The 23,587-nt window shown below is 41.3% G+C and overlaps 1 non-coding gene across 1 annotated transcript; it reads left to right on the top strand.

Annotated features, from left to right (window-relative positions):
* Positions 1-320: 320 nt before the first annotated feature.
* LOC112426144 (small nucleolar RNA SNORA48) lies at positions 321-454 on the top strand. Its single transcript, XR_003017425.1, has one exon. It is a non-coding gene; the product is annotated as a small nucleolar RNA SNORA48 (small nucleolar RNA).
* Positions 455-23,587: the final 23,133 nt, after the last annotated feature.

Here is a 23,587-nt window from a genome sequence, read left to right as displayed (position 1 = left end):
TGTAATCCCAGCTACTCAGGAAGCTGAGACAGGAGAATCACTTCAATCCAGAAGGTAGAGGTTGCAGTGAGCCAAGATTGCATCACTGCACTACAGCCTGGACAAAAAGAGTGAGACTCCATCTAAGAAAAATGAAAAAAGAAAGTAACTAGGCAAACGAACAACAATACCTGTAACAACAAAACCTGGAGAAGGGTGAGGAATCTGATATCCACAGTTGCCACATTCTATTATTTTAAATGCCCAGTTTTCAACAACAACAAAATGAAACAGACAAAAATTGGAATGTATGACTCATACACAGGTAGAAAAGCAGTCAATGCCTCTGACCTGGGTAAAGTGGCATCTAGCTGTGGCATTCATCTCATATCAGCCAGGGACAAAGCAATCCCTTGTCTATCTCGGCTTGGCCTTTGGTCTGTGGCCATGGCTGCTTCATGCCTTGGACACATTGGAGGAACACAGTAAATACAAACTTTCCTTGAGGAAGCATAGACAACAGACTTACTAGACAAAGACGAGGTCAGGAGATCAAGACCATCCTGGCTAACACGGTGAAACCCCGTCTCTACTAAAAATACAAAAAATTAGCCGGGCGAGGTGGCGGGCGCCTGTAGTCCCAGCTACACGGGAGGCTGAGGCAGGAGAATGGCGTAAACCCGGGAGGCGGAGCTTGCAGTGAGCTGAGATCCGGCCACTGCACTCCAGCCCGGGCGACAGAGCGAGACTCCGTCTCAACAAAAAAAAAAAAAAAAAAAAAAAAAAAAAAAAAATTAGGTGTTATAGATAGGCTCAAAAACTAAAATAAACTATGCTCAAATAATTAAAGATATGTATGAGAATGATGTTTCACCATATAGACAGTATCAATAAAGAGAAGAAAATTATTTAAAAAGAACCAAGTAGAAATCCTGGAGTTGAAAATGAAAATAATCGAACTATGAAAATTTATCATCATATTCAAAGTAGATTTGAGCTGGTAAAAGAAAGAATCAGTGAACTTGAAGACAGGTCAATTGAGATTACCTAGTTTGAAAAATAAAAGGAAAAAAGAATGAAGGAAAATAGTCTTGGATACCTATAGGACATCATCAAGTGTACCAACATAGGTAAAATAGAAGTCACAGAAGGAGAGGAGAGACAAAAGGAGAAGAAAGAATATTTAAAGAAATAAACTGAAAACTACACAAATTTGATTTAAAAAATCAATCTACACATTCAAGAATCTGAGTAAATTCCAGCTGGGCACAGTGGGTCACGCCTGTAATCCCAGCACTTTAAGAGTCTGCAGCAGGAGGATCACTAGAGGTCAGGAGTTCAAGACCAGCCTGGCCAACATGGTGAAACCCCATCTCTACTAAAAATACAAAAATTAGCCAGGTGTGGTGGTGGGTGCTTGTAATTCCAGCTACTTGGGAGGCTAAAGCAGGAGAATTTCTTGAACCTGGGAGACAGAGGTTGCAGTGAGCCAAAATCATGCCATTGCACTCCAGAAACTGGGCAATAGAGCAAGACCCCATTCAAAAAAAAAAAAAAGAAAGAAAAAAAAAAGAAAAATCGTAATGAATTCCAAATAGAATAAATCCAAAGAGATCTACACGTGGACACATTATAATCAAGCTGTCAGAAGCCATAAATAGGACACCAATGCTTATATATCAGCATTCTTCACAATAGCCAAAAGGTGTAAATTTCTCAAATGTCCATTGGCAGATGAATAGACAAACAAAATGTGGTATACCCATACCAGGGAATATTACTTAGCTATGAAAGGAAGAATATTCTGATACATACTACAGCATAAATGAATCTTGAAGATATTTTCCTTATGAAATAAGCCAGGCACAAAAGGACAGATGTTGTATAATTCCACTTATCTGAGGTACCTAAAACAGCCAAATGTATAGAGACAGAGAGTAGAATTCACGTTTCCAGGCATTGGGAAGATGGAAAATTTGGGAGTAATTGTTTAATAGGTGCTGAATTTTAGTTTGGGAGGATAAAAAATGCCTGGAGATGGATTGTGTGTTAGTCCATTTTGCATTACTGTAAAGGAATACCTGAGACTCGGTAATTTATAAAGAAAAGAAGTGTATTTGCCTCACAGGTCTGTAGGCTGTAGATGTATGGAACCTACATCTGCTCAGTTTCCAGTGAGGCCTCAGGAAACTTTTACTCATGGCAGAAGGGAAAGGTAGCTGGCATGTCACATGACAAGAAAGGGAGCCAGAGAGAGAAAGAGAAGGTGCCAGTTTCCTTTAAACAACTATCTCTTGCATGAACTAGAGAACTCACTTATTACTATGTGGAGGGCACCAAGTCATTCATGAAGGATCCATCCCCATGACCCAAATACCTCCCACCAGGCCCTACCTCCAACAAGGGAAATTGTATCATTTCAACATGATATTCGGAGAGGACGAATATGCAAATTCCATCAGATGGTAGTGATGACTGAACAACCATGTGAATTTACTTAATATGAAATACATGTGTACTTTATGTGAATGCTACAGAATTGTACACTTAAAATGGCTAAATGATAAATTTTATGTTACGTATATTTTACCAGAAACAAAAACAAAGACAAACAATGAATCTTGAATGCAGCCAGAGAGAAGTTATTCACCACATGAAAGTTTATAAGCGTGACAAATGGGATCTAATTAAACTAAAGAGCTTCTGCACAGCAAAAGAAACTACCATCAGAGTGAACAGGCAACCTACAGAATGGGAGAACATTTTTGCAATCTACTCATCTGACAAAGGGCTAATATCCAGAACCTACAAAGAACTCAAACAAATTTACAAGAAAAAAACAAACAACCCCATCAAAAAGTGGGCAAAGGATATGAACAGACATTTCTCAAAAGAAGACATTCATACAGCCAACAGACACATGAAACAATGCTCATCATCACTGGCCATCAGAGAAATGCAAATCAAAACCACAATGAGATACCATCTCACACCAGTTAGAATGGCAATCATTAAAAAGTCAGGAAACAACAGGTGCTGGAGAGGATGTGGAGAAATAGGAACACTTTTACACTGTTGGTGGGATTGTAAACTAGTTCAACCATTATGGAAAACAGTATGGCGATTCCTCAAGGATCTAGAACTAGATGTACCATATGACCCAGCCATCCCATTACTGGGTATATACCCAAAGGATTATAAATCATGCTGCTATAAAGACACATGCACACGTATGTTTATTGCGGCAGTATTCACAATAGCAAAGACTTGGAATCAACCCAAATGTCCATCAGTGACAGACTGGATTAAGAAAATGTGGCACATATACATCATGGAATACTATGCAGCCATAAAAAAGGATGAGTTTGTGTCCTTTGTAGGGACATGGATGCAGCTGGAAACCATCATTCTTAGCAAACTATCACAAGAACAGAAAACCAAACACCGCATGTCCTCACTCATAGGTGGGAACTGAACAAGGAGATCACTTGGACTCGGGAAGGGAAACATCACACACTGGGGCCTATCATGGGGAGGGGGGAGGAGGGAGGGATTGCATTGGGAGTTATACCTGATGTAAATGACGAGTTGATGGGTGCCGACGAGTTGATGGGTGCAGCACACCAACATGGCACAAGTATACACATGTAACAAACCTGCACGTTATGCACATGTACCCTAGAACTTAAAGTACAATAATAATAATTAAAAAAAAAGAAAGTTTATAAGTGACTTCTTATAAGAAACCATAGAAACCAAAAAGCAATAGGATTTTATACATAAGTACTGGGGGGAAAAAACTGTCAACTAAAAGTTCCATATTCAGCAAAACTATACTTTTAAACAAATGAGAAATTAAGAGATGCTCAAAAAAACACAAATGAGAGAATTTGTTCACTAATAGGTGTGTTCCACACAGAATACTTAAAAGGAATTCTTTTGATTGGAATTGAAGGGCACTAGAGAGAAACTGAAGTCTACCTAAAGAAATAAAAAGCATTGGTAAAGATAAACACATAGGTAATTGTAAAAGACAGTATAAATATAACTTTTGTAACTCTTTTTACTCCTATCTAAAAGATAACTGCATAAAGCCGTAATTTTAAAACTGTGTGAATGTGCTTATAAGGTACAAGGATATAATTTGTTTGACAATAATAATGAGAAGTAAGGAGAAAGATAATGGAGCTATATTGGAGCAAATTTTGGATACTATTGAAATTAAATTGGTGTTAATCTGAGCTAGACAGTAGCAAGTTATAATGTTAACTGCAATCCCCAGAGCAACCACTAAGAAAATAATTCAAAAGCATGTAGTAAAAGAAGTAATAAGGGAATAAAAATGCTATACTAGAAAATATCTATTTAATTTAAAGAAGCCTGTACTAGAAGAACAAAAAGACATAAGATATATAGAAAACAAATAGCCAAATGGCAGGCATAAATCCTATTTTACAATAATTACATTAAATATAAATGAAATAAGTATTCCAATCAAAAGACAGAGGCTGGCAAAATGGAAATAAAAAACACCTGATACAACTATATGCTGTCTACAAGAGATATGCTTTAGATTAAAATCACAAACTGGTTGGAAGTAAAAGGTTAGAAAATATATGCCATAAAACAGCGTCAAAAAGAGAGCTGGAGTGGAGCTAATATCCCTCAAAACATACTTTAAGACAACAAGTTTTACTAGAGAAAAGGGAGGAGGTTTTAAAATAATGAGTCAATTCATCAGGAATATGTAACATTTGTAAACATGCACATACCTAACAAGGGAGCCCCCAAAATAGATGAAGCAAAAACTGACAGAATGGAAGAGAGAAATAGATGATTCAACATTAATACTCCAAAACTCTAATATTTCGTTTTCAATACTCAGTAGAATGATTAGGGATAAGATCAACAAGGAAATAGAAAACTTGAAAACAGTATAAACCAACTAGCCTAAGCAGACATTTGTGGAACACCCCACCCAACTATAGCAAAATTCACATTTTTGTCAAGTGAAACATGCCCAAGGATAGACAATATGGTAGGCTGTTCAACTAGTCTCAATAAATTTAAAATACTGAAATAATAAAGTATGTTTTCTAATTGCAGTGGAAAGAAATTAGGTTTTTTAATAGAAGGAAATTTAGAAAATGTATGAATATGTGGAAATTAAATAAAATTCTAATAATAATAGGTCAACGAAGAAGTCATAAGGGAAATGAGAAAAATACTTCGAAATGGATGAAAATGAAAACAGCATACCAATGTTTATGGAATGCAGTGAAAACAGTGCTAAGAGGTACATTTATAGCTGTAAAGGACTATATTAAAAAAGAGGAGAGCTTTCGAATCTTTAAGTGAATTCTACCTTAAAAACAAGAAAAAGAAGAGAAAACTAAACCCAAAGCAAGTGGAAACGAGGGAAACATAAAGATTAGAGTGGAGATGAATGAAATTGAGACTAGAAAAACAATAAAATGAAACCAAAAGTTGATTCTTTGGAAAACTTAACAAAATTGACACACTTTTTGCTAGAGTAACAGAAAATGAGAGCGAAGACTCAAATTACTAAAAGCAGGAGTGAAAGAGGGAATGTTACTACCAACTTTACAGAAATAAAAAATGGCTATGAGGAAATACTATGAGCAAGAGTATGCCAATAAATTAAACAACCAACATGAAATGGAAAGGTTCCTCTAAAGACATAATCTACCAAAACTGACCCAAGAAGAAACACATCTGAATATATCTATAACAAGAAAAAAGATTAAATTAGTGATGAAAAATCGTCCATAAAGAAAATACCAGGCCAGATGTCTTCATTGTTGAATTTTATCAAATGTTTAAAGAAGAATGAACACCAATCCTTAACAAACTTATCCAAAAAATAGGAGTGAAGCTTCCCAATTCATGATAGGAGCCCAGTTTTAACCCTGATACTCAGACACATACATTGCAAAGAAAACTGTAGACCAATATACCTTATGAAAACAGATGCAAAAATCCCTAACAAAATACTAGCAAATTTAATATAGCAATATATAAAAAGGATTATGCAACATCAGCAAGTGGGATTTATTCTACTAATGCAGGTTGGTTCAAAATACAAAATTAATCAGTGTAATGCATCATATTAATAGAATAAAAGACAAAAGACACATGATCATCTCAATGGATGTAAAAGCACTTTTCACAACACCCTTTCACATTAAAAACATTAACCAATTGAGAATAAAAGTAAACTTCCTCAACTTGATAAAATGCACAGCTAACATCATAATTATGAAGACTGAATGCTGTCCCCCACCCCAAGATTAGGAACAAGATAGGAATGTCCACTTTCACCCCTTCTATTCAACATTGTACATAAGTTCTAGCCAGGGAGAGAAGACAAGAAAGAGAAATAAGCATCAAGATTGGAAAACTATCTCTATTCCCAGATGGCGTGAACTTGTATATTGAAAATCCTAAAGAATCCATGAGAAAATCTATTAGAACCAATAAAATATATTCAGCAAGGCTGCAGGATAAAAACTCAATACACAAAATTTAACTGTATTTCTATATACTAGCAAAAAGCAAATCAAAAGTGAAATTAAGAAATCAATTCCATTTACCATAGCATCAAAAGGAATACATTTAATTAACAAAGTGTAAGAATTGAATACTGAAAACTGTAAGACATAATTTGAAGACATTTAACAATACCAAAATAAATAGAAAGAAATCCCATGTTTATGGATTGCAGGCTTAATATTGATATCAATAATCTCCCCAATGAACCACAAATGTAATCCCAATCAAAATTCCAATTGCCTTCTTGAAGAAATAAACAAACTGGTCCTAAAATTCATATTGAAATCTACAGAACCCAGAATAACCAAAACAGTCTCAAAAAAGAACAACAAAATTAGAGGACTCATACTTCTCAATTTCAAACTTACTGTAAAGTTACAGTAATCGAGATATGAGATATTGGTACAAAGATAGACATACAGATAATTGCAACACAATTGAGAGCCCAGAAATAAACCCACATATTTATGGTAAATTGATTTTCAAGAAAGCTCAAAAAATGCAAAAGAATTAAGTTGTACTACTATCTGTATCTCACACTATACACAAAAATTAACCTGAAATGCATAACAGACCTAAATGTAAGGCCTAAAACTGTAAAACCCTTAAAAGTAAACATAAGTATTTGTAACCGTGGACTAGTCAATAGTTTCTTAGCTATCACATCAAAAGCATACCCAATAGAAATAAAAAAAAATAGATCAATGGAACATCATTAAAATAAAAACTTTTGGCTTCAAATGACACCATCAAGAAAATGAAAAGACAACCCAAAGAATGTGACAAAATATCTGCAAATCATATATCTAATAGGGACTTGTGTATATAAAAAAAAACCTCTCACACTCAAACATGAAAATACAGATAATTGGCCAGGCATGGTGGCTCACACCTGTAATCCCAGCACTTTGGGAGGCCGAGGCGGGCAGATCACGAGGTCAGGAGATCGAGACCATCCTGGCTAACATGGTGAAACCCCGTCTCTACTAAGAATACAAAAAATTAGCCAGGCGTGGTGGCAGGCGCCTATAGTCCCTAGCTACTTGGGAGGCTGAGGCATGCAACCTCACCAACATCAGTTGTTTTTTGACTTTTTAACAGTAGATATTCTGACTGGTGTGGGATGGTATCTCATTATGGTTTTGATTTGCATTTCTCTGATGATTAGTGACGTTGAATATTTCTTCATGTTTCTTGGCCACTTCTATGTTTTAAGTGTCTACTTATGTCTTTTGGCCTTATTTATTTATTTTTTTTTGAGATGGAGTCTCACTCTGTTGCCCAGGTTGGAGTGCAGTGGCGCGATCTCAGCTCACTGCAAACTCTGCCTCCTGGGTTCATGCCATTCTCCTGCCTCAGCCTCCCAAGTAGCTGAGACTACAGGTGCCCGCCACCACGCCAGGCTAATTTTTTTTTTTTTTTTTTTTTTGTATTTTTTGGTAGAGACGGGATTTCACTGTGTTAGCCAGGATGGTCTCCATCTCCTGACCTCCCAAAGTGCTGGGATTACAGGCGTGAGCCACCGTGCCCAGCCATCTTTTGGCCATTTTTAATGGGGTAGTTTTGCTCAGCCTGCTACCAAAACCTGGCAAAGACGCCACAAAAAAAGAAAACTACAGGACAATATCCCTGATGAACATAGACGCAAAAATCCTCAACAAAATACTGGCAAACCAAATCCAGTGGCACATCAAAGAATTATTTCACCATGATGAAGTAGGCTTCATTCCTGGGATCCAAGGTTGGTTCAATATATATGAATCAATAAATGTGATTCACCACATAAACAGAATTTCAAACAAAAACCATATGATTATCTTAATAGACATGGAAAAGTTTTGATAAAATTCAACATCCCTTCATGATAAAAACCCTCAAGAATCTAGGCATCAAAGGAACATACCTCAACATAATAAGATCCACCCATGACAAACACATAGCCAACACTATACTAAATGGGCAAAAACTGGAGCCATTCCTGGTTGCCCACTCTCACCACTCCTATTCAACATAGAACTAGAAGTCCTAGCCAGAGCAACTAGGCAAGAGAAAGAAAGAAAAGGCATTTAAACAGGAAAAGAAGTCAAACTATCTCTTTGCTGACAATATGATTCCATACCTAGAAAACCCTAAAGATACCACCAAAAGACTTTTGGAACTAATAAAATAACACCAGTAGTTTCAGGATACAAAATCAGTGTACAAAAATCAGTAGCATTTCTACCAATAATGTTCAAGTAAACCGCCAAATCAAGAACGCAGTCCCATTTACAATAGCCATAAAAAAATAAAATACCGGCTGGACGTGGTGGCTCACACCTGTAATTCCAGCACTTTGGGAGGCCCAGGTGGGTAGATCATGAGGTCAGGAGATTGAGACCATCCTGGCTAATATGGTGAAACCCTGTCTCTACTAAAAACACAAAAAATTAGCCAGGCGTGGTGGCGGGCGCCTGTAGTCCCAGCTACTCGGGAGGCTGAGGCAGGAGAATGGCGGGAACCCGGGAGGCAGAGCTTGCAGTGAGCAGAGATCCCGCCACTGCACTCCAACCTGGGCGACAGAGCAAGACTCTGTCTCAAAAAATAAAATAAAATAAAAAGTAAAAAAATAAAATAAAATACCTAGGAATACATCCAACCAAGGAGGTGGAAGATCTCTACAAGGAGAACTACAAAACGCTGCTGAAAGAAATCACAGATGACACAAACAAAGGAAATACATCCTGTGCTCATGGATTACAAGAATCAATATTGTGAAAATGACCATACTACCCAAAGCAATCTACAGATTCACCATTATTCCTATCAAACTGTCAACGTCCTTTTTCACAAACTTAGAAACAATGATTCTTTGGACTATTTAATGCTCAGATTGTGTTTGGAATGAGCTGACCAGTGTGGTCACCATCTGGGAGAAGTCAGGAAGCCCTCACATCCTCTATGAGCAGAGGTGGGTTTCTCTGTGAAGGAAGTCTGATGATAATGCCCACTCAGGTTGTCTAGCTCCTCCCCACTCCCACAGCAGACTCGGGGTTCTGGGGCCATGGGCTTGGGTAGGGATTTGGGGTCTGGGCTGACGGAAGGAGCAGGGTGAGCAGTGGCCAGACGAGCACTAGGGCGTGGGATGGAGATGCCAGATGAGAGCGGAGGGTTTGAGCAGAGGGCAGGAAGCAAAACTTGCAGAGACTTCCTGAGCAGCTGAGTGTCAGCTGGGGGGCCTAAAATATCCACTGGGTTCCTGGGGACAGGGGAGACACAGTCACAGGTTCTGAGCTGGCTGAATTATGGGTGTCTTAAGGACAGCCAGAGCCCTCATGGGTGAGAAGGCATCCTTGAGAAGTGGCCTCCTACACCTGTAAGAATATGGGTAGAGAGGAAAGGAAATAGCATTTTGTTGGTGCTGGAGGCCACAGGGCAATAGGTGGGAAGCAATAGAGGCAAGAGATGTAGATATGAGCATGATTGCAATTCCCTGGGGGAGGAACCTTCAGAAGGATAATGAAGGATGACATGAGGATGCTCATCATGTGCCTGGCATGGTGTTAGGCATGATTCAAGGATTCCTCATTTAATTCCCGTAACAACGCTATAGGACAGGTGCAATTATGACATCATTGGAGATGAGAAAACTGAAGCTGAGGAAGTAGAAGTTAGTTACCCTGGTTCTCTCAACTAGTAGGTGCAGAACTAGGATGTACAGACCAAGTGCTACCCAGAGAGAAGACTCTGCTGAGTGCCTGCAACCAAGAGGTCTTGGAAGCTCTCCTTCACCCTGGCTTAAGAGTAACAGGAGGAAGATACACTGGAAACAATGGCAGCACCGGGCATATCTCTGGGTCCTTGCTCGATTAGACTTTTCAGTCTCTGTCTTGTACTTGCCAGCTGCAAGCTCTGGATTTGGGAGGAGCTGAGAAGGAGACAGGCTGGAGAGGGAGGGGCAGCAAATCCAGGTATTGTTTCACTGAGATTAAGGACAGAGAATAATAGCCCGTAAGTCTGTTTTGAACACTCAAAGTGCTTGCCCAGCCTGAAAGGCTGAGCTTTGAAATCTAAAACAAGTCGAATCGAATGTCTTTGAGAGCCAAAATGGAGAAAACTAATCAGCTTAGAATATAATATATACCAAGGCACCTGCAGCCTCGAAGAAAGGAAAAAAATCCAGGGATACATTAGACCTTAAATCTCCCATGATTCTGATAGATGTGTATTTTCGAAAAGGAATTCTTTGTGTGTGTGTTTTGCTGGGAGAAACTGGGCTGTTCAAAGCTGTTTTGGGTGATGTGGGTTGGGGGGTTGCATTTTCCCCGTGCTCTCGTGTGCATTCCCCCAAAGCCACCATGGACATTGTGTCAGGGGCTGGGGCAGATCTGTGGTGCCTAAGGGATTTCTTTATAATCTTTCCAAAAGCATGTATCGGTGTTCATGTTATCAAACTAAAAGCATGTAATCCGTTCTATACTGATATTTATATTAAAGGCCTCACAATATGAAGACTAATGTGGATGGGATATGTAATTTGATGATTAAATGATATGGATTTCACAGTGGGGAATGTATTTTCAGATTCTAATTAGAGCCAGACTGAGCCCTGTGGATTCTTGTTAACTCACATGGATTATCTTGTATATTACAATTTTTTTTTTTGAGATGGAGTTTCGCTCTTGTTTCTCAGGCTGGAGTGCAATGATGCAATCTCAGCTCACTGCAACCCCTGTCTCCTGGGTTCAAGCAATTCTTCTGCCTCAGCCACCAGAGTAGCTGGGATTACAGGCACCCGCCACCACGCCCGGCTAATTTTTGGTATTTTTAGTAGAGACGGAGTTTCACCATGTTGGGCAGACTGGTCTTGAACTCCTGACTTCAGATGATCCGCCTGTCTTGGCCTCCCAAAGTGCTGGGATTATAGGCTTGAGCCACAGCGCCCAGCCAGTACATTATAATATTAATAAAACTCTTTTTCCTGTGTTATTTCCGGAGAAGCCAGGGAACCTAAGTGGGTGACTGGATTGAATGACTTTCCCCTGGGAGTTCCCAGTCTCTGGGGCCCGAGGACAGGTCTGTGGCTGATGCACACAGCATGGGAACCCTCACCAAAAGTCACCAAAGATCACAGGATTCTAGGGAAAGGACTCAGGCTTCCGATGGTGGCCGAAGAGATGTCCTTGAGTCCCCTTACCACCCCACGATCCCAGGAATCTATTTTCTTGAGGAGGTTACTCTGTGCACAGGCAAGGGAGAGACAGGACTCGCTATTTCTGCCAAAAGAGAGGATCCTTTCTCGGTGCTAAAAACGTGCAGTGATCAGAATTGCTGTTGACTTAGGTCATCTTCATCCCAGTGACAGGGCGGCTACAGTACACTTTTTTTCAAGGTATTAGATCAAATACCCTTGTGGCAAAACAAACCAGGATCTCAGCTAATCAAGCATGCAGATGTCACCAATCCATCAGAGTCGTTAGTACGCACTAGCTCAGGACCTCCGAGGCTCTTGCCTACTTAGACGGGAGAAGTGTCTGAGAATCAGCAAAGGACCTCTTCCCATCCAGGTCACCTACAGGCAGTGCCCCAAGTCCTGAGGAGGGGGCCACTCACATTCCACTGAAGAAAGAAGCTCCAGCACAAAGCATCCAGGATGGAACCAGAAACTGGAAAGCTGACAGCTCCACCCCACGTAATCCAACCTCCCCACCTCTCCCTGACCCCATCCTGCGGTGTAAATAAATAATTGAGAAAACACATTTTCTCCTGAAGTTTGTTTAATTTCCTATTTCTAGAGACCGGGAGAGCACATGCATTGTTCTTCTCTGCTGAAGACAGTTTTCATATAAATAAGGGATTCACTGTGACTCCTTTCACTGACGTTAAAATTCCATTTAAAAGTAAATTGAGTTCCTGAAATATATGTATTGGCAGCAGGGGATACCACAGCTGGTATTACATTTTACATTTAACATAGTGCTGTTTGCTTTGACAGATTCCAGACTTTTTCCTACATAAATCAACAGAGTGTTGTTTGAAGAGCTCAGATCTATCTTTCATTCTTCCCCCTACTCCAACCCTGTATTCTGAAACCCATAAAGAAGTAACTTTCTAGCAGGTGTCATTTGGTTGGAGAGTATTATTTACAGCATTGGACTGATTGCAACACCCTCTGTAACTGTAAACTCACACAGGAAATGCCAGGAGGAAGAGCCATGATTTTGCTTCTGAAAGGAAGCGTTCTAATGCATTTTTTAATGGTATGTCCATACATTTCATATGTATGGACGAGCATGTACGTGTGTGCACATATATGTAAGTATGTGTGGGCATGTATGTATGCTCATATATGTGCATGTGTAAGCACATGTGTGTGCACGTGGGTGTGCAAAAGTGTATGTGTCCATGTGCATGTATGTGAGTGCATGTATACGCATTTTGGTGTGTGTAATCATATGTGATTTTTTTCATGACTCCTGTTACCTGACCATAGTGGACATAAGTATTCCAGGGAGCAGCCAGCTGAGGCAAGAGCCATCAGGATCAGGCTTAAGGGTCTGGAGGAGGCAGGGGATGAACACTGGTGGGAATGTAGAGGGTTCCCAGATGGTGTGACTTCTGCCTTTCAGGAAAAGAAGCCATGCCCCCACCTTCTCTCACCCTCAAGAAGCGGAGTACTGACCGGATAATCACATTCTAGGTGGGAGAGTTGGCCTCATTTTCCAGAGGATGGAGCTTGGAGCTCTACGTAAGCTCGTGCTGAGAAATGGGAGTCTCTCACTGGCCACATTATTTTCAATGTAACGGGAAGGTGAATCTTTGACTAGAATTTTTTTATTTTTTTTATTTTTTTTTTTTTTTTTTGAGACAGAGTCTCGCTCTGTAGCCCAGGCTGGAGTGCCGTGGTGCAATCTCGGCTCACTGCAAGCTCTGCCTCCCGGGTTCACCCCATTCTCCTGCCTCAGCCTCCTGAGTAGCTGGGACTACAGGCGCCCGCCACCATGCCCGGCTAATTTTTTTTGTATTTTTAGTAGAGACGGGGTTTGGTTTCACCTTGTTAGCCAGGATGGTCTCGATCTCCTGACCTTGTGATCTGCCCGCCTTGGCCTCCCAAAGTGCTGGGATTACAGGCTTGAGCCACTGCGCCTGGCCGACTAGAATCTTTTTCTTAAGACTAAGGACCCATAATTTTTTGCCCCAATGGAATGACGTGACTTGCAGCCTTATGTTCTGCAACTGGCTGATACATTTAAAACAATGGGTAAGTAATGAGCCCGCTAGGACCTTTGACTATTTGACATTTTAGATGAAGCCAGAGTTGCCAGGTCATGATGGTGCTCCCTGACGGCTGCAAGTGAAAGCAAGGGTGGGAAGGAAAAAGAGCAGATATTTCCAGCTAGGAGCTGACCCAGGTGTTCATGTCTGCATAGCCCAGAGAATGAAGCAAGTACAGAGCTGTTGCAGTAATTCTGATATTTCAGGAGATCTTCATTGTTCTCCTCCCCAGCTTGGCTTTGAAGAGAACATTTTTTCTTTTTTCTTTTTTTTTTTTAGACGGAGTCTCCCTCTGTCGCCCAGGCTGGAGTGCAGTGGCGCCATCTCAGCTCACTGCAAGCTCCACCTCCCGGGTTCACGCCATTCTCCTGCCTCAGCCTCCCAAGTAGCTGGGATTACAGGCGCCCGCCACCACGACTGGCTAATTTTTTGTATTTTTTAGTAGAAACGGGGTTTCACCGTGTTAGCCAGGATGGTCTCGATCTCCTGACCTTGTGATCCGCCTGCCTCGGCCTCCCAAAGTGCTGGGATTACAGGCGTGAGCCACCACACCTGGCCTTTTTTGTTTGTTTGTTTTAATCTGAAACCTTCTGATTATAAAAATTCACAGAATTTATTATCGCTTTCTGTAACTTAATTTTTGTGTTAACTTGACTGGGCTAAGGGATGCTGAGATAGCTGGTAACACATTGTTTCAGGGTGTGTCCGTGAGGGCGTTTCTGGAAGAGATGAGCGTTTGAATCAGTGGACTGAGTAAAGCAGATCCGCCCTCACCAGTGTGGATGAACCTCATCCAATCCATACAGGGCCCAGATCGAATAAAAAGATGAAGGGCGCTTTGTGCTCTCTCATCTTGAGCAGAGTCAGCCCTCTTCTCCTGTCCTCAGACTTTGGAGCTCCTGATTCTCAGGGCCTTCAGACTCTGGGACTTACACTAGCGCCTGACCCCAAGCCCCATTCTCAGGCCTTTGGCCCGAATGAATCGCACCATCAGCCTTCCTGGCTCACCGGCTTGCCGGTGACCTATAGTCACTTCTCATATTCTCATATTGGGACTTCTCAACCTTCATAATCATGTGAGCAAATTTCCACAATAAATCTCCTTTTATCTATCTATCTATCTGTCTATCTATCTATCTATCTATCCATCTATCTATCTATCATCTATCTACCTATCTACCTACCTATCCAACCATCCGTCCATCCATCTATCATTCTGGTTCTGTTTTTCAGAGAACACTAACACACTTTCCTTGGCTCTGTTGTCTAGATTTTCACATACTTTATTCTTTTCAATAAATGATATTCATTAAAAAGAGAATCATATGTGATCTAAGTTAGAGAAAAGAAAAACAGCTCTGAGTAGTCTGAGCTCTGTGACGTTTGCAGGCCCAGAGAGAAATGAGCAAGGTGCTTCAGTCATGCCCCCTACACCCATGTCCAGCGGTATTGTTTAAAGTCATTTTGTTCCCAACTAGCTGTCTAGCCCATTATCTTCGTGTTTCTGGAATTTGTGATACAAAGAACAATGTAGAGCCAATCAATAGCTTATGCTACTTTAGTGAAATTCCTGGAAAACAACTCAATAATTTCCTCTTCTTCTCCTTTGAAAATCCACTGGTAACTACCACTAATCAGAGTGTATATCCAGGGCAACTTGAATCTAGGTTCCAGGGTTGTAATTCTCAGGTTTGGCCCATATAAACTCTCTACTTACATTAATTTTGCCTCAATTTCTTTGTTTTAGATTGACAAATTGTATTCCTTGCCAGTCGATTTATTCTAATTTCGGAGTCAGAAATGAGAGTCACTCCTGTGACTCCCTAGGAAAGAGGAGTTGTCTCTGTCCCCTTGACTCCACCATCACTGCCCACATTGGCCCACATGCTGGAGCACCAGAAAAAGCCACATTTTCACGTGGGTTGAGCTTGGAGCTACACATACGTTTTTCCTAGGAAATGAGAACTCTCTGGTCTAGTTCTTATGTATTCTGGAATATATATATTTGGTCTTTCTTGATGGAGCAGAATAACCTGAAATTTAGTTTCTTGCAGGGAGAGAAAAGCAGCTACTCAGATCCCAGGCCTGGACAAATGAATGTCGGTCAGATCCAGCCCCAGCCCCGCGTAGTGGAGTTGTGCTTTGGGATTTGGGATAAAGCCTTAGGCAATTCAAACATTCCTTAGACTTTGATTTTGCTAATAAATGTCCCTCAGAGACATAGAAGGGGGCTGTGATCAAGGGTTTAGTATGAACACTCCTGACTCCTTGATCAAACTCTCTCAAAATACTTTCTGGTACTTTCTATCTCATTATCTAAGAGCTCTACCAACAGGTTCCATGAAGAAATAGATCGTGGGAGGGAGGTGGGAAGAGAATTTAATCCATCAGGATGCATGGCTAAAAAATTGAATTACAGGAATCTCACTTAAATTCACCAGCCAAAGAGAAGTAATTGGTTGAGGCAGAGGAAACGAATCCCATCTACTATTCACTGTCCCTTGGACTGTCTAGCTGAATTCTCTACAAAGATGAGATAGGAGTGGTGAGACAACTGGCTGGCTCTACGGAGGTGTCCGATGAATTGTTACCAGCATGCTTTGCTCTTCCTCCTGCTAGGTATGCTCTAAAATGAGACCTCCAAAGTGCAGAGCATAGAGCACCCATCACTAGTATCCAAATCCTCCTCATTCCTCAAGATCCAGGTCAATTTCAAAACCTCCCCTGTATGCCAGGCCATAGTTATCCTTCCAGCGCCACTCAGACCGTGATGTGACTGCTCGTGCTGTTTCTTAAGTGCTTATTTTCATCCGATAGGATTCCTCTTCTCAACTAACTTATAAACATCTTAAGTGTCACTACCGTATTTTATATCGCTCTGTTCCTTACACAGAGTTTAGCACAGTGCCTTGAATATAACATGGGCTTATATACCATTAATGGATTTTTAAAGGAAGAGTCTAAAAAGCCTGGGATTGAAAATATCTGCTTGGATTTTTGGTTTAAAAAAAAGGAAAACCAACTGCTCAAATCTTCATCTGCAAGGCTAGTCCTGAATTGCAGTGAGGGTTTCCTTTGAAGTGTTCCTGGCACATTATCACTCCCACCTACTTATCTCAAACTTCAGTAAATTAGTAGAAAATTATCTGTTTTTTGGATAGAAAGTCCATCAATTCAAAATACATGGTTTTTTTTCTTTCATTTTTAACCCTAAAATTGGGATGCATTTTCAACTGATGGCCCTTATAACTGGCAGCACAGTTTCCCCATCTTAATGTTATATCAAATAATGGTGCATCTTATAATCAATGGTGACTTAAAGCTGATGAAATATGGTGTGTTTACATCTATCATTTATCATAGGCTTATCTAGAAATTAATCTATGCAGTGGCCTTTGCATGATCAATGAATGTGGAAGGTGTCCATAACTTTTATAAAAATGGGACAGTCCTGGCCGGGTGCAGTGGCCCACGCTTGTAATCCCAGCACTTTGGGAGGCTGAGGCGGGCGGATCACCTGAGGTTGGGAGTTTGAGACCAGCCTGATCAATACGGAGAAACCCTGTCTCTACTAAAAATACAAAATTAGCCAGGTGTGGTGGCTCATGCCTGTAATCCCAGCTACTTGGGAGGCTGAGGAAGGAGAATTGCTTGAACCCAGGAGGCGGAGTTTGTGGTGAGCCAAGATTGCACCACTGCACTCCAGCCTGGGCAACAAGAGTGAAACTCCGTCTCAAAAAAAGAAAAGAAAAGAAAAAAAAGGGACAGTCCTTTATGCCATTCCTTCCTCCTGGTGCTACTGCCATGCATGTTCTTAGGTGTCCCCTGAGAGGTTGTAGGACATCGGTGAACTCAAAAGTGGAGAAAGAGAAATTGTATAAATGGAAGGAACGGTGAGGAAGGCATTCAGAGGGAGATGTCCAGGCACAGTTGAATCCAGGCATAGCTGGTTTGCTTGTCATTTCTACTTCCATTTTACCCTCCCTTTATTATTTCTTTGTGTTTATGCTGCCTGAAATTTCACCAACCTGTGATTTATTGAAACTTTGGGATTGAAATAATGATCTGCTTTAAAAACACAAATATCAGAGTTAGTGACTGCTCAACCTTAATGTGTCTTACTCTATTCTTCTTACATCAACTGAAATCAGCAACATCAATGGGGTAGTACTGTGGTTTGGGATCTAGCTTGTTTGACCAAATTTGATCCCCAGTGTTGGGAGGTGGGGCCTCTTGGGAGGTGTTTGGCGTGAATCCCTTGTGAATGACTTAATGCTGTCCTCATGGTAGTGAGTTCTTAACCTTGAGAGACTGGATTAGTTCTCAGAGAAACAGATAATTTCCTGTGAGAGTGGGTTGCTATAAAGCCTAGGTGCCCCTCAGTTTTTCCCATCTTTGCATGTGTCTGCTTCTCCTTTTATCTTCTCCGCCACGTTGTGACACAGCATAAAAGTTCTCGCAAAAAGTCAGGGCTGTAGCCTTGAATTTTTCAGCCTGCAGAACCAAGAGCTAAATAAACCTCTTTCTGTTATAAATTACCCAGTCTCAGGTATTCTTTTATAGCAACGCAAAATGGACTAAGACAGGGAGAGTGGAAGAGAGGAACAGATGGCATGAAATACTCTGAGGAATTGGATGGGTTATTTGGGACTAAGTCTTCAAAATAGGAGTTTTGATGTGGACCACTTTGGCCTCAGGAAAAGCGTGGATGTGCTGCAAAGAGGAAGGATGGGGAAATTGGGGTTTTCAAGCTGGCCTTAAGCAAGAAAAAGGAGAGAAAACGCATGTCCCTCTTGCTTCTTTCTCTAGCACAGGTATGGCAAATGAGATTGCTGCATTGGCTGTCCAGCATTTATCCGCTCTTGCTTTTTTCTTTTTCATTCAGGCATTGACCATTTCCCCCATAGTCCAGGAGTTTCAGGGAGAGTGTATGCCTACACATTTCCTGATTGGCTTAAGTCAATGAGCACGTCCCATCCCAGATAAAGTGTTTAAAAATGGACATATGACCCAATGTGGGGACAATGAGATTGGTATGTCTGAGAAAGAATCTCCTCTCTGCTTCTGAGAAACCCAGTGGAAGGAAAATTTGCTTTGGACAGTATAGGGTAAGACTGTGATGTCCTATCCTATTTGAGGTGACATGAATTTTTGCAGGTTGATCTGGAAGCCTAACCAATGTGTATATCTATTTTTTTTTTTTTTTTTTGAGTCTCGCTCTGTTGCCCATGCTGGAGTGCAGTGGTGCAATGGTGTGATCATGGCTCACTGCAACCTCTGCCTCCCGGGTTCAAGCGATTACCCTGCCTCAGCCTCCCGAGTAGCTGGGATTACAGGCACCTGTCACCACACCTGGCTAATTTTTTGGATTTTTAGTAGAGTCTGGGTTTCACCATATTAGCCAGTATGATCTCGATCTCCTGACCTTGTGATCCGTCCGCCCTCGGCCTCCCAAAGTGCTGGGATTATGGGTGTGAGCCACCGCGCCCGGTCATGTATATCATTTTTACAGTAGAAAATTTTGCTCTTGGGAAAAACAGTTGACTTCAAACAAACTTTTGGAAACCAACCTGTTCATCAGTTGGAGAGTAACAGTGGTAATTTTTGAGCAATAAGAGTCATTGTTATGTACCAAAGAAGTGAAGAATATTTTTTAAAATATTTCAAAAATTTAAAATGACATTGTGTCCTGAAGTGATATATTAGAATTGAAGGGAATATGACACTCTGATTTAAAAATGCAAGAAAGTGAAGTAATTTATGAAGTGCTGGCAGCTAGCTTCACATCCCCTCTCACTGCGTGGGCTTAAAATTACTTCGGAGGCTTTGGTGAGAAGCTTTAGCGCATTGTGTTATGAAAGTACCAGGTTCGGGCTCCAACAGCACGAAGCAAGCGCTGGCCCAGCTCTTGGGAAGAGATCTGCACAGCCTGGTCTTAACATATATAGAGATTAGGTCTTTTTCAGTCCAATCTGGTCCCAGGAAGGGACCCTAGAACCTCTGAAGGTTGAGATCCATTTGGATCCAGAATGATCTGAAGGGTCTGCTTTAGCATGGGTAATCTTCACACTCACATCATAAAGTGATAAAATAATAATAATAGCCAATGGTTTTAGGGTTCTTCCCAGTTTGTAAAGTGCTTTTACAGGCATTCTCTCATTTGTGCTCAGGATAAGCAGGGTCCCTGTTCCAGAGAGCAGCAAGCAGGTCATGGAAGCTCACATGTGGTACTAAGGATCTCACAGCAGAAAAGGGATCTAACGGGCTTTCCTGACTCACAAACATAAAACTCCATATTACAAACGAATCCAGATACTTCCACCATATCTTGCCTTGTGCTTTACCAAAACAATTGGGACCACCATGTCGAGTTCCCTTATTTTCCATCTTCTACATTTTGACGTATCCTCACAATCATCTGTACTCTGTCTGTTTTCTCTTGTCTTAACTGAAAGGAAAGATCACCCCCCACTCCCACCTAAAGCTAATAAGTTTGCCTGTGTTCATCCCTCCTGTATCCTTCCTTAGGTCATCTTTTTGTCTTGTCTCCTGCCTCCTTCCTCTTTGTCTACAATGTGTTGACCTCTGCCCTATACTAACAAACAAAGCTTTTATTTGTGGCTATTAGCCTTACCCTTTTGCTTCCTTCCTTTCCTTTCCTTGCTGTTTAGAAAAAAGCAATCTCTACATGCAGCCTCACCGAGCATCCTTCTCCCTTCCCCATACATCCAGTCTCTCCCCAAGAGTTGTCAGCCCACTTTTCTTGCTTTAGATTGATTTCTTCTTCATGCCCCAGAAAACCATCCTAATTCAAGCCTTTATTACCTCTGTTAAGGGCTGAATTGTGTCTCCCCCAAATTCATATGTTGAAATCCTAACCCCAGTATTTCAGAATGTGACTATATTTGGAGACAGGTCTTTAAAGAGATAATTAAGGTAAAATGAGGTCATACAGGCTGGCACCCAACTGACATAACTGATGTCCTTATAAAAAGAGGAGATTAGGACACAGACATGCAGAGAGGGAAGACCATGTGAGGACACAGTAAGAAGGCGGCTGTCTGCAAACCAAGGAGAGAGACCTCAGAAGACACCGATCTTGCCAATGCTTTCATCTCAGACTTCCAGCCTCCAAAACTGTGCAATAGTAAATTTCTGTTGTTTAAGCCACTCAGTCTGTGGTACTTTGTTAGGGCAGCCCTAGCCCTCGAATACATCTAATTAGCTGACTAGCCATTTGCTATGCTCCCAGTTCCTTCCCTTCCAATGACAATGTCCTTCTGCATGACCAAGACAAGAATAATTTTCCCAAGTTACCATGTGATTCCCTTTCTCAAAAAGTTTCAATGGTACCTTTCTTACCTACATAAGTTTGAAGTGCTACATCCTGACATTTAACGTGCCCACAATTTTGCTACCATTGTCCTTTCCAGAATCAGATTCCTTAACTTCCTACCTGAACTTTCTGCTTCCTTCTTTTTTTTGAGATAGAGTCTCACTCTGTCACCCAGGTTGGAGTGCAGTGGCGCAATCTCGGCTCACTGCAAGCTCTGCTTCCCAGGTTCACGCCATTCTCCTTCGTCAGCCTCCCGAGTAGCTGGGATTACAGGGGCCCACCAACACGCCTGGCTAATTTTTTGTACTTTTAGTAGAGACAGGGTTTCATCGAGTTAACCAGGATGGTCTCGATCTCCTGACCTCGTGATCTGCCTGCCTCGGCCTCCCAAAGTGCTGGGATTACAGGCGTGAGCCACCGCGCCCAGCAACTTTCTGCTTCTCTCATATTCATCTCTGCTTCTTCTGTGCACATCCTGTCCCCGCCACCCCTCCGCATCCCCATGGATGGAATCCTGTCCACATTTCAAGGCCAAGACCAAGTGACACCTCCAAAAAGCCTTGCCACAATTTATTTTTCTTCTAAATTACACATGACAATAATATGTATTTCACTCACAGTACATATAATCCACTTTGCCTAATTTTATTGTTATGAACACTCTGGGAATAATTCATCAACTAGACTGTAATCACCTGCAGTACATAAATGAATATTTTATACTTTTTTTTCTTTTTGTATTCTCTCTACTTCTTGCTAGAATGTTTTATACATTGCAAGGGATCAGTAACTATTGGTAACAAATTAATAAAACCACAGTACAGGTTAAAATGAGTATCTATTATTCCCTCCTTCCAAGACAACACAAATGACATTCTGAAAGATATTGAAATGTGAGATCCAGCTCTATATTCTACAATGGTTCTTATTTATTTTTATCTACCCGTTGTCTTGGCTTTTTATTTATCTATCTCCTGTGCCTTACCTATGGATTGTTTGGGTTTGTATTGGTTGTGAAGAAGTGTTAAAATACTGCTCCACTCTGCTTGGGTTCTCACTTAATTACTTTTGTAATATATTCATTGCATTATCTGCAGTAAGCAGTTCCTGTATAACTTCCATGACACAGTGTACTCGTATCATGAAGATTAGAAAAATGGATAGTAAACTATTTTTATCATATGAGTTATTAAGGGAAGCATACCATTGCTTTGTAACTTTTTATTCAGAAAGACTTTACTTTTGTTCACTGTATTGCTGCATAATTCCCCTGCTCCCTACCCCAATGACACTCCAGAATAGCTATAGCTTTGGCAGTGCTTGCTGGATAGACAAATATATCACAGCAATTGGAAAAGTATCACTGGAGGGACAGTTCCAGGTTTGAAATTAGGGCAATTAGCTCTCAGCATGAAAAGGTGTGTCAGATGCTCCTGAAACTGGATGGCAGATAATGCTGGGCCAGGCATAACACCAAGGGCCGACGGTGGCCACGCAGAGTTCCTCCTGGCTTGTTTCTGCCAAAAAGGATCATTTCTGAACTGAATTCCACCGCTCACCCCAGGAGAAATTGCCGGTAGGTAGCTGTGCAGACCTGTGTGTATATATGGGGTCAAACATTCATGATCTCTCATTGTTTTCTTTATTATTATGAGGAATTCTGCTGCACAAATCATATGTTACTCCTCAGAACAGACCATCACGATAAACAGTTGGTACCTGCATCAGTAACAGTCCCTTCCTTTGGAGGAGTGCTTTGCCCCAGCTCCTGTTGATTTTCCCCAGCTCCGTTGATTCTGGGTTTGTGGTGGGGATTCCAATCACATTCCTGAACACCCGACTAACCGCCCTGGAAAATCCTAACACCAGCCTCACACCTGATGACAGCTCAAAGTAGGGAAATGTCACCCAAGCTGAGCCACTGAGAGACCATCCCTGGGAATTCTCTACACCAAAGCAAGAGTGAGCGGCTCTTTCCTCTGGGATTGCTACTCCTGACAGGACAGAAGCCTGGTTTTAGCAGTACCCCATGACAAAGAGATCTAATCTGTTTGGATTAGAGTGGAGGAAAGAAGCCAATTTACAAAGATAAGCAGATAGGCTGGGAGAGAGAGAGAGAACGGTGACATTATTTGCATCACTGTACCCACCTTTCCCTACGACCATCTCTCCAACTGTCTCCCCAGTCACATGCGTGGACAAATCCTCTTCTTTTTCATTTCCATATTAGGCTAAAGAGCTAGATTCTGGAGAAGAGGGTGGTGGTGGTGATGGGCTGTGGTAAGGTGAGGCACTGCCTTGTAGTGAGTATCAGCCTTTTGCTTGGATGTGCCAAGGAAGGTTGACGGGGGGTCTGGAGTGGTCCCTGGTGTCCTGGGTCAGTCTCACATGAGCTGGGCTACCAGGTAGGACAGCCACAGTGGCTGGCTGTGCATGGCTCTTTAG

This window comes from Macaca nemestrina, chromosome 19 (assembly GCF_043159975.1).
Source record: "Macaca nemestrina isolate mMacNem1 chromosome 19, mMacNem.hap1, whole genome shotgun sequence".
NCBI lineage: Eukaryota > Metazoa > Chordata > Mammalia > Primates > Cercopithecidae > Macaca > Macaca nemestrina.
Note: the sequence above shows the minus strand (reverse complement) of the source record. Positions and strands in the feature narration are given on the sequence as shown.